At 30.0% G+C, this 13427-nt stretch overlaps 1 protein-coding gene across 1 annotated transcript in view; it reads right to left on the bottom strand.

Moving 5' to 3' along the window:
- Positions 1-13427, bottom strand: part of LOC109594608 (cAMP-specific 3',5'-cyclic phosphodiesterase 4A) — a 142458-nt gene that overhangs the window by 120267 nt on the left and 8764 nt on the right. The window lies entirely within an intron of this gene.

Below are 13427 nucleotides of genomic sequence, written 5' to 3'. Positions count from 1 at the left end.
AAATTACTAAATAAAACAAATTGTGACAAGTACACGCTTGTTTGAAATAACTTAAAGATATGAAGGAAAAAGAACGAAAAAACGACATTTTTTACAGTTAATATATTTTTGATGTTAATTAAAAATTAAAGCTAAAGAAACGGTTTTATTCTGAAGAGAAAATTAAAACTGACGTTGATCTTTCCTTTAGTTCAAAGAACCCAGTATCTTTTTCTCGTGGCATAAAGTTGCTTAATATTTTTTAACAATAAATATGATCTCCAGAAAGTTATTTAAACCTTTTGGAACACAATAATCTTGTATTCTACCTTATGTCTTAGGTGGTCCTCAAAGGAGCGCCAAAAATCATTTTGTGACCATTTCTATTTATTGCAAGTGCAACATTTTATAAATAATAGAACGCAGAGATGGCAAATAACCACGAATTCGTACACAGCAACACCACAACCCCCTCGACCCCGAAAAGTACGTAGACTGAAATATTTAACCGTCGCTTTAATTTAGACAAACCCGGAGAACTGTAGAAATTTTGTTGCGGACGCTTTTCGGAGGCCCTGATCCAATAACGGCGCGGAAACATCGCGAAATTAGTCCCTTTTCATAATTAACAAAAGCAATTTGCAATTCAAACGAACTACGGCGGCCGCAAGTTTCGCTTGTGGTTCAGCTATTTATTGAATTAACCACCTGACTGCCTAATATTAAATTCTTTGTGCGGCAGAATGAACAGCTGCAGTTAGTTTACACACAAACCGAGTAGTTGCCAGAAGGAGCTAATCACTTATTAGTAATCAGCTTTCGGCTCCTCGCCCTTTCTCTCACGCAGCTTTTTAATCGCTTATTAAAATTCCATGGCAATTACGCAGCCGGGCTTTTCTCGCCCCTGTACGGTGAATATTTAAGACGCGGCACACAACACGATTACGGCGTTTCATGACACGTCCGGACGGTGATGTATTTTTTTTTTTTTTTGTTTAAAATTTTCGCCGCGCACACAAGATAAATCAGACGGAACGTCGGGCGAGTGTCGGTTCGGATTTAATTTTGCAACGTTAATAAATAATTTGGCGACTTCCAATACAGCTGTTAGTTGATGTAAATTTACTAGTTTGTGTGGCGTTGGGCCTGACTCAGACCGCGCTATTTTGGGGACAGTGATAAATAATTTCATCAACGCGTCATTAATTTTGGATACGATTTAACACGCCGTCTTGGGAACCTTCGAGGCTGATCGTTTGTGAAGGACGTTGTGACGTAAACTTGTATTATTTTACGCATCAAAATGAAAACTTGATGTTAAGAGATATCCTAGGAATCCAAAAGACAAGTCGAACAAAAGAAGATGTTTCTAAAATAAGTGATCAAAATTTGTTGGTAAAGCACATCATTTAAATAAAAAATTTCTGCTGAAGAAAATACTGCCATTCAAACTTACAGTTCAAAATCTGATATTTTCACATATTTTCGCCACATTTAGTCCAATCGGGTTTAAATTTAATATGTATCATCATAAAATACAATTCAATGTATTATACTTTTTCCAATGATACAGTAGAATCATTACCTTATCCTGTTTTCTAAGCCACTGAATATTTTCAAAATTTATTTTCATATTCTTGATTAATTTTGATTAATAGTATGTTGGTAAAATCATGGGTTACTTAAGAAATGGATGAGTTCTCTGAGACATTTTGGAGGTTTATTTATTTCATTTCTATTTAGTCATGTAACTTCTTAATTATTTAATATTTTACCCCTTGTATAGTGAAAATACTTTTACACTTGTTATGTTAATTTTAATACAATTGGAAACTAGAATTATCTATTCAAAAATAGGTATAAGTAAAATTATGTTGGTAAGTTATTATATTCTACTTATGAAATCGAAAAGTTCTGGGACATTTGGAACATTTTGGACATTTGTGTATAGTCAGTAATCATACAAAATCAACATATGATTTATTATTTACATAACTTTATTGGAAACTGGAATTATCTATTCAAAAATAGGTACAAGTAAAATTATGTTGGTAAGTTATCATATTCTACTTATGAAATCGAAAAGTTCTGAGACATTTGTAACATTTTGGACATTTCTGTTTAGTCAGTAATCATACAGCATCAACATATGATTTATTATTTATCTAATTTTAACACAATTGGAAACTAGAATTATCTATTCAAAAATAGGTATAAGTAAAATTATGTTGGTAAGTTATCATATTCTACTTATTAAATCGAAAAGTTCTGAGACATTTGGAACATTTTGGACATTTCTGTTTAGTCAGTAATCATACAGCATCAACATATGATTTATTATTTATCTAATTTTAACACAATTGGAAACTAGAATTATCTATTCAAAAATAAGTATAAGCAAAATTATGTTGGTGAGTTATCATGTTCTACTTATGAAATCGAAAAGTTCTGAGACATTTGGAACATTTTGGACATTTCTGTCTAGTTAGTAGTCATACAACATCAACATATGATTTATTATTTACATAACTTTATTGGAAACTGGAATTATCTATTCAAAAATAGGTACAAGTAAAATTATGTTGGTAAGTTATCATATTCTACTTATGAAATCGAAAAGTTCTGAGACATTTGTAACATTTTGGACATTTCTGTTTAGTCAGTAATCATACAGCATCAACATATGATTTATTATTTATCTAATTTTAACACAATTGGAAACTAGAATTATCTATTCAAAAATAGGTATAAGTAAAATTATGTTGGTAAGTTATCATATTCTATTTATGAAATCGAAAAGTTCTGAGACAGTTGGAACATTTTGAACATTTCTGTTTAGACAGTAATCATACAACATCAACATATGATTTTTTATTTACTTAATTTTAACACAATTGGAAACTAAAATTATCTATTCAAAAATAAGTATAAGCAAAATTATGTTGGTGAGTTATCGTGTTCTACTTATGAAATCGAAAAGTTCTGAGACATTTGGAACATTTTGGACATTTCTATCTAGTTAGTAGTCATACAACATCAACATATGATTTATTATTTACCTAATTTTAACACAATTGGAAACTAGAATTATCTATTCAAAAATAGGTATAAGTAAAATTATGTTGGTAAGTTATCATATTCTACTTATTAAATCGAAAAGTTCTAAGACATTTGGAACATTTTGGACATTTCTGTATAGTCAGTAATCATACAACATCAACATATGGTTTATTATTTACCTAATTTTAACACAATTGGAAACTAGAATTATCTATTCAAAAATATTCTACTTATGAAATCGAAAAGTTCTGGGACATTTGTGACATTTTGGACATTTCTGTTTAGTCAGTAATCATACAACATCAACATATGAGTTATTATTTACCAAATTTATTTACACAATTGGACACATTGCACATTTATTTAAATCCTATTTAGTTAATAGTCATGTAACATATAAGAAGGATATTTAATTTATTTCAGGTATACTTTTACGTTTATTATAATAATGTATATAGTTTATTATTATTTAATTAATCTTAACACAATCAAAAACTAGCATTATCTTTTCAAAATATTGGCGTAAATGAAATTATGTTGAAAGGTGAAAAATTAGTACTTTAAATTTATTTTCAAAAAAGAATAACATGTCGCATTGAAAAACCATTTAAAGAAATTAAACGTCCATCAAAGAGATTTTGTACCTAAACGATAAAATCTTTTTAACTCCGACACGCAATTTGAAGCTTTCATAAATAAAACATTATCAAAGGGCAACATTTTAAAACAGTGTTGCACGCGCCCGACGGATGATCAGATCGCTCCTACAGATAAAAGTATAATTTAAAATCTTATTAAGAAACACATTAAAAATATCTTTGATCTTGTAACGTAGGTTTTTTGTGCGATCTTCCTGCCTTCTTGGCCATTGGCAAGTAACAAAGTTTGTTAACGACGAATAAGTCAAAGGGAACAGAAATTCGAAGTCCTTCAACGACACATCGGGATCAGTTTTCTGTACGATTTCCAAGTAATTCGTTACAAAAGACCGTTCGTATAAAGTCCTTTGATCTATCTTGTATATCGGGGAGTTTTCCGAGATGCTTCAAATGACCAGCTTTTTTCTATTTTTCTCGCAAGCAAACTCGTACCTGGTATTTTATCCGCCAATTATAGCTTACTATTTACTTTCATAAAAACAGCGTCTTTGTGGTTATGGATGAAGGAATACCGCAAATATCATTTCTCATAGGTAAAATACGAGTATAACGGTCTCAGAAAAAGATATTAATGTTCCACAAAGGGTTTCCAGTGTGTGTACAGACATAAAGAGAAAACAAATAGGCCGATATGTTTCTGTTTTCATTCTTTGTTGTTGACGAATCAAATTACATTTGATATGACTCAATCCGCCTAAATGTATTTGTTATCTCAATGCCAATAATGCTCTAATTCTCCAGACAGACTCGCCGAAATATAAAAACAAATACGTGAACCCAAGCAGGGGTTGGTGGGCTTTTTTCAGTTCCGTGATCCTGTTTTTGTTCGAAGGATCGGTCCTTATTCCCATGTATTTGGATAAATAATAAGGAGGGATGACAAATTTGTATTTACGAGTGGGTCGAATAAAGCTTATGTAGAATGTAATGGAGAAAAAACTGAATTTATTTATGAATATAAGTGGGTTCTTAAAATCGGAATCATTATGTTATAGGGTAGGGAAGTGGGGAAAGCTCAATGGAAAGGCCAACATATTAAATTTTATTCCAGGTAATTCCAAATGATCAATATTTAATCCCATGTAGAAGTCTGAAATGTGGATTTTAAGTTGTAGTTTCTTTTGAGCTAAAAACCTAATTATGTTGGATGGAATTATATCAGAAACCTGAAAAGTCACTTCGCTTTAGATCAAAAATATAAATCTAAGTTAGATGAAATCTATAATTTCTCGAGTATTACTTTTCCTTGCTGTTCAGGTATATTTCATATATAAAATTGCTAAATTAGAAAATTAAACTTGAGAATTTCTCAATGATATTTTGATTTTTTATTTTTTTAGTTATTTCTTTAATAAAACTAATCTAATACAGCTAGAGTTATGCTCAGTTATTAAATTTTATTAGATTTCCTAGAGGCTGCTCCATAAAATAATTTAGCCTCTCCCTTTAAATTTAATTTTAAAAGGTCTTCCTGCAGATGTTCAACTTACTAGACCCCCTTCGAAAAAAAATCCGTACTTAGCGTCCCTTAAGAAGGTCCCTAAAAGTAATTTGATGTAATCTAGTAATTTCGGAGGGATGTAACATAATCTAGAGTATTCTGTTTATTACCACGGACTATTGAATAACCGGCAAGATAGTTGAGAGGTGACCCTTCGAGGTCCCAAAAGGACAGGTGCCTTATCAACTTCGAAACTTCGGGATATACAAAATACGATGTTTATAGTAAAGCTATTGGCTGGGATCGATACATCTGTGTGCCACTTTGTTGGCACTAAATAATAGAGAATTTACTAAGGGAAGTTTATAGTATATATACACAGCAGGAAAAGCGTTTGACTCGTCTGAATTTAGAAAGAGACATCATGCATGACAGAGACAGTAGAAGTTTGTCCCGTGGTGGGAGACTTACTGTCTCTATTGCACACGATGTCTCTTCTAGCATAGTCAAAAATATATAGGCTAAAATATAATTTAATAGTTGATAACTTTTGACTGTTTTCAGTATTTTCAGACCAAAAAAAAAAAACTGCCTTAAAAGTGTAGAGGTCATTTTTTTAATACGTTAAATGATCGAAACTACAATTTTTCTGGAAGAAAAAAACTTTTACAAGCTTTTTTTTGTGGTAATATTTTTGGATTTTGAGTAATACATTAGACTGTAGTCTTTGCTTTTTATTCTTTCTTGGCTTAAAAAGATAATATTTTAGTTAATGGAAATCCACAAACCAATTGTTTGGCATCATTATGTAAATGATACTTTCGTGATATGGAAATATGGACAAGAAAAACTAGATCAGTTTCTAAAACACCTAAACTTTCAAGATAACAATATCAAATTCACAATGGAGCCAAATATCTTTTTTTGGATGTCGTAGTGAAAAGAGTGGGTGAATATTTAGCTATATATATATATATATATATATATATATATATATATATATATATTAAACAAGTGTAAAAGTATTTTCAACATACATGGAGTAAAATATTAAATAACTAAGAAGTTACATGACTAAATAGAAATTAAATAAATAAATCTCCAAAATGTCTCAGAGAATTTATTCATTTCTTAAATAACCCATGATTTTACCAACCTAAATTACTAACATACTATTAATCAAAATCAAGAATATGAAAATAAATTTTGAAAATATTCAGTGGCTTAGAAAATAGGGTAAGGAAAAAAGGAGAACTTCCAGTAATGATGCTACTGTATCATTGGAAAAAGTTACATTGAATTGTAGGTATATATTTTAGGATGACACCCGATTGGACTAAATGTGAAAATATCAAATTTTGAAATGTAAGTTTGAGTGGAAGTATTTTCTTCAGCAGAAATATTTTATTTAAATAATGTATGTGGATAGGATGTGCTTTACCAGCAAATTTTGACCATTTATTTTAGAAACATCGTCTTTTGTTCGACTTGGAAGTGGCGTCTTTTGGATTCCTAGGATATCTATTAACAACAAGTTTTCATTTTGATGCGTAAAATAATATAATAATAGTTTACTAATACTAATGATAAAGGTCTACTTAGTGAGTCTACGATTGGTGAAGATTTTCCCCATATAAATATAAAAAAATATATATAGTGGTATTGATACAATTCAACAAAAAAATACCTAAATTAAACATAAAAGTAAAAAGATATACTAAGACAATTATTAGTGGTAATTATGCATGACAATTATCAATGAGCAATGCATGTGATATGCCACATATCTTTAAGAAAAATTTCATTTAATACTTTGTTAATAAATTAAATTACATAATTATTTGTAATTAGAATGTCTTTTACCAAACACTAAATCCGTAATTTGCTTTTGTCATTTCAAAGCTTTTGTATGGATCTTTTATGCAAATCGGAGTTGTATTGTGCACACTCCATTTTCAATTGTGCGGTGTAGCCTCATCATAAGGTATTGACGGTGGACTTGAATGGAAAGTCCACTGTGGAATTAATTTATAAAAGGATTAAAAAATATTTCAACTACTCACAAAAGCTATTACTTCAAATAAGGCCATATTTAATTAGTCAATGTCAAAGCACCCACAGAATTCCATGTACTATTTATCGACGTCTTTGAGTACGACTGTAAAAAATAATTTTTTGTATGTGGGTTTTTAGATTTAATGAAACGTTATGCCTACATGAAAATACAGAGACAAAGGTCAGAAAAAAGGTGGAAAGCCGTCAAAGGACTTTTTTATAATACATCTTGGACGATATTCAGGGAACGTGTCCTACACGGCCGAAAAATGTGCCCCGACAATTTACCAATAAACTCAACAAGTGCCATCCGATGCAAATCGAAGTCCGATATAAAATTCATGGCGGTTAATATTTATGCGACGTCCCCGGTACAATTTACAGGCGTTTTAAATGATTAATGCGGTTTAGGCGTCTCGCCGGGCGACGGCTGTTCGCACTATCGGCAATCATGTCCGTTATTTTAAAAGTGTTTTCCTGCGGGAAATCTGCACCAGGTGGGAAGTGAATGCGGAACGATCAGCGAGTAGAACTTTTCGTCTTTAGTTCTGTCGCCGCTCCCTTTTTTTTCTTCGTCCTCTTATTTCGTGTCGTTGCCACGATGGGAAAATTGTCTTCGACGTTCCCCCTCGTTCAATTTATTGTTCCGAAGGGTCGTTGTTTTATTTTTAAAAATACATTAGATTAGGCTCCGTGCAGGCAATTTCCGTAAATAGTCTCAATTTGCGATGTTCATGAAAAAAATTCTCGCGTCCTTGTTCCTGAACGTCCTCTTTTTATCACGCCGTCGAATCCAGCTGAACGTTTTCACTGTATAAACAGACGGAACAAAAAACCCTTCAAAGTACACAGAAGTAAAAAACTTTCACAAAGGTATCTCTTTTTCTCAGATATAAAATTAATTGTGTAACATCAAAAGTTCACATCAAAAAGGGAATCGCTTAGAAATTTTGTTCGTAAAAGAAAAATTATCATTGTTGGAAGTTATGGTAGACTGAAACGTGTTTAAAACGTATTAATTTCCATCAAGTTTCTAATTTCACATGATGAAGTTATCTCCGTTAATTTTATTTACGACGAAGTTAAATTGTATGTAAAGTAACATGAAGAAAAATTTCCACGTCAGTTTATTTAGTTTAAATTTTAATTTGAGGGTAAAATAAACAGACTCACAAACTGCCGTAATTAAAAGCAGATAAAGTTTCTTTAAAACCGGAACGTCCTGGACGTACTTTGCAGTAGTTTACTAAGAAAGTTTAACGAAATAAATTGATTCGAAGGAGTCGTATAAATTGAACTATCCGGATTGAAAACTATTTAAAGTATTTTCTCTTTTTGTGCACAAATATCTTTTTGGGTATTTTATAGTTGTACTTCCCACAATTATACTTTTGATTAAATGTTTGAAAGCAAATGATTTGTATGTTAATTTATAAGCTACAATATTTGTCGAGATCAAAGCCAATTTCAAAATATTGATTTTGGCTAAGCAAGTGAAGGTAATTGATGATAAATACATTGTAACTTAATTATATGGCGACAAATTCAAGTTAATATTTATGGTCGACGACGGATTTTATGTGATTTACATCTAAAACCGTTCATAATTTATGACTCATTCCCCCATATTTTTCAATTTTCTAAATAGACTCGGGGAAATAACTAAATATATAACTTATATTTAATTTGTGTTCATTCATATATATTAATAGAAATTACGTATTATTATTTTTCAACATCAATATATTAAAACAGTATTTTCAAAAGTTGTGGAGTGAAAACTTGAGACGAAAATTGCAGAGGAGGAAGTTCGTGTGTCACATAAATTTTGATAATTAAAAGTTACTATAATGGTTTGGCTTCCAATTAGTGCTGTCTGTGCAACACTGTTTACAATTATCTCAGAATTATGTTTGGATCACTTGGCCATAATTTAATAACAATAAAATTATTGTTAAACTCCATATTTCTGTAACAATTGACAATTCATTTTCTTTTTAATATTCAATATTTCGTCAAAAAGTCGAAATTTTCAAGTTTTTAGTTTTAAGATATGGAATTAGGTTTGGATAACTTTATTTTGATCATATTTTGATCAATATTTACACTAATTTTTTTTTTTTAATATTTAATTGGCTGTGAAGCAGAAATTCTAAAAACTGAAAAATAATTAAATCAGGTAGTTAGTAATTATTTTTTAAATAAATACTAATAAATTCTATATAATATAAAATGTTATCAAGTTTTTAGAAGTTGTCGGTTGAAGAAATGAAGAAGAGGAAGTTAGCTACAATTAGTGCTGTTTAGTGCATTCTTTATTTATTTCAAATTATGAACCACTTGGTCATATTTCAATAAAAATATAATTAATATTAAATTCAAGAACACATTTTCTTTTTTAAATTTCAACGGGAATGTGAAAATAAAATTCTACAAATTGACAAAAAATTTACTAATCAGTAATCAAAATTATTATTATATATTAAGACTTGTTTTCAGAAATTGTGGGTAGAAACCCGAAACTCAAGACGAAAATTGAAGAGGAGAAAGTTCATGTCTCATATAAAATTAGTTAATTAAAACTTACCAAAATGTTTTGTCTTACAATTAGGGCTGTCGTACATTGATTTTAACTATGTTAATGTGTTACTTGATCATATTTTAATGTTAATATGATGATAATTAATGTTCAATCCAAAAAAGGAATCCATAATCGTAATTATTAAATTGTTTCACACACTCACAGAATTATATATAATTTGTCCGTTATGATAACAATCAACGATTATCCACTTTTTTCACCACTTGTGTGTAATTTAGTTTAATTTAAAAACAACACAAAAAGTTCATAAATGACAAAAATCAAGATATATTGACACAAATAAACAGATTTTATACATTTCATTTCCATTTGATTGCATTCTCTTGAAGCTAACAATTAATATTTTTATTCATATTTATATTAATTGAAGCTTTTTCAAATTTTTGATAGTTTATTCAAAAGTTGATGTTGATGTTACAAAGTTTAACATTTTTATGTCGTTTTATATCTAATTAGAAAATTGATAATGCTTAAAATTAGGTAATTAGTAATAAAAGTTAACAAACAATAAATATTCTTTTTTAATTGGATATAAGATTAATGAATTAAAAACGAGTTTGCAGAAGTTGGAGGGAGTGGAAACTAAAACACAAAACTAAAATTTAAGAGAAGGAAGTTCATTTGTCATATAAATTTAGATAATTAACAGTTACTAGAATGTTTCGTCTTACAATTAGTGTTGTTTTGCACTGTTTCCAACTACTTCAAAACTAAGTTTGGATTACTTAATTTTATTTTAAATACTACATTTCAAAAACAAGTGTGAATTTATATATTCTATATTTTTTAAAAAATTGTGGAGAAAAGAATAATATTAATACTTGAAATCAGGTAATTAAAGTTAATAAATATATTATATATAATATAAAATAAAATTACATATTATAACAATAAATATTCTTTTTTAATTAGAGATAATATTAAAGTTACGAAGGAAAAACTAATTTACAAAGACAAATTTAGACAGACAATAGTTACTTGAACGTTTCCTTTTACTATTAGTGCTGCTTTGCATTGGTTTTAAATATTTTAAAACTATGTTTCAATTACTTTGTCATATATTAAATACTACATTTCAAAAACAATTGGGAATTTAATGATTCTATATTTATTAAATGTAGAAATATAGACTAATAATGGTTTAATAACGTTATTAAAGTTAATAAAAATATTATATTGTATGTAATATAACATGTAATTACGTATTATAACATTTTTTTTTTAATTGGAGATAAAATTAACAAATTAAAAACGTGTTTTCAGAAGTTATGAAAGGAAAACTAAAACACAAAACGAAAATTGTCATATAAATTTTGATAATTAACAATTACTAGAATATTTTATCTTACAATTAGTGCTGATTTGTATTATTTTAGCTATTTCAAAACTTTTTAGTTTGGTTTTATTTTAAATACTACATTTCAAAAATAATTAGGAATTTACAGATTCTATATATTTTTTAAATTTCTGAAGAAATGTAGATTAATAATGGCGGAAATTAGTTTCATTATGTTAATATAAATATAAAATGTAATGTAATGTAAAGATTATAATCCAAAGGTTCTATATATTTTAAATTTTCTGGTGAATTGTACTTACAATATTAAAAATTGAAAAAATAATAAAAAAATATTAAACAAATAATAATCATATTGTCATCATCATTGTTTCACAAATTTTGTTGTAATTTATAATAATCCCCCTAATAAATCTTAATAATATAAACAAGATTAATTAAAACAAACTTTGACAATAATAATCTCACCTACACTCGCTGTTAACCTCCTTACGTTTCTGTATAGGGGGAAAATTTCCCAATACCAGATCAAATGTTTCCGATCAGTTTGCAGCAGGAGAACAGAAACCCGCAACTGATAACCGATAGCGAACAATTTTCGTTAATGGTTATTTTTCTTTCTAATCAACAACACAATTTATGAGCCTATCAACAATTTTTATTACTATTATTAATAAGATCTTATTAATAAACTAGCACGAACGCAATAAAAGTGAATTATAAGCACCACGTTAGAAAAATCATCGTAACAATGCAGGAATTAACGATTGTTTTCAGGTACAACTTGATTGCAATTTAAGCTATCGGGCGGCGATTCCCAATTTCCAATCAAATATTTCCAATCAGTTCGTATCAGGGAAGCAGAAGATCGCGCCGAAATTCAATACGGACCTATTTCCACGATTCGCCCCCAAAATGTCGATAACCCGGAATCCGGCGCACCGCTCCCAGTGAAAAAAATATTACGGTGCATTGATTGTTGTTACTTTTGTATTTATTTCAGAACTCACAACACGCCCGGAAATTAGAGTTAATTTAATTAAACGAATTTTTCCGACGTGCACATGCGAATTTGATAAGTACGGCAACTGTTGGAATGTTAATTAATTCGTTCAATGGGCGGCATCCCCTTTACAAATAAAATCCAATCAATTCCGTAAATTGAATGATTTTTTTAAACCACGATCAAACATTTCCAATCACCGGGTGTCAGGAGAACAGGAACGGGACCGATCGGGAAGCGTCGAAATTTGGAAATTACACAATCGGCCGGAAAAAAAAAACCGTCACCGATAATAAATCAGCGAACGGTCTCGCGACCGAAAACGTTCGCAGCAAGAAACCGTACGTGTGTCTGCGAAGTCTTCGAAAGTTATTGGGCAGCGATCGGTTCCGATGGCATCAATACAGGTATCGACGATCGCCAATCATCGAGTAACAGGGCACCAGAAGCGGCGAGGGTGTGCAGAGAAATGGGGAAAATTCAGGAATCGGGAAAACCGCCCCGGAGAGAGGGTAGTATTGATCCGAGCGCACTCTGCTGGGCAGGTGACAAAATGCACGACGGCTTTTTGCCCCTGTGCATCGCACCATCCCGGTCACTCGCCGCGGGCTCCGGCGGAATGCCTGGGCTATTTGCTGATTAAAACTAGTTCCGCCGTTCGGAAAGCCGAGACGGCCGATAGAGGATTTACGAAATCTACTTTTTTTCAAAGGGCACAAAAAATGCGACTCAATCACGTAACAAGTTTGGGAATGGAAGGCTATGTTCTGTCTAGTAATTAATTAAATGCCTCATTAATGTTTCAGAAATGTTAGGCAACTGGGAATTAAAAAGGTTTGTGAAATGGTAAAAATAAGGTTTTAAATTTTCTCTAAAATATTGTGCATAAGTTAAAAGTTTAATGAGTTTAAAATATTCATAATAGGAAGTTGAAAATAGAAACAAGTTTTAAATTCAAAACTTACAGTAGTGGCCATTAAATTCTTAAAATATTAAATATTTTAGTCATAAATATAGTTATTTATAAAATAGTTTTTATCTAATGTGAACCCTTAAAATAATATTAATTTGCTACTGTTGTTTTATACAGTATTATATTATTATTCAATAAATTCTATAATATGATACATATATTTATTTTGAATTGAGTTGGACATATGTAAATACAGCATTTTTAATTTTGAAAGAAATTTTTAATGTTTAAATCTCTGTTATTTAATGTGTCATTAACATTTTGGGTGTCCTTTTTGTTTAATATATTTGGCCCATCTCCATGACATAGATTCGACCACTTCCTGATTATGTCTGTAATCCTTCAAGTTTCATTCTTT

Source organism: Aethina tumida, chromosome 2, assembly GCF_024364675.1.
Source record: "Aethina tumida isolate Nest 87 chromosome 2, icAetTumi1.1, whole genome shotgun sequence".
Classification (NCBI taxonomy): Eukaryota; Metazoa; Arthropoda; class Insecta; order Coleoptera; family Nitidulidae; genus Aethina; species Aethina tumida.
The sequence above is the reverse complement of the archived record's forward strand: the minus strand, read 5'-3'. Positions and strand labels throughout refer to the sequence as shown.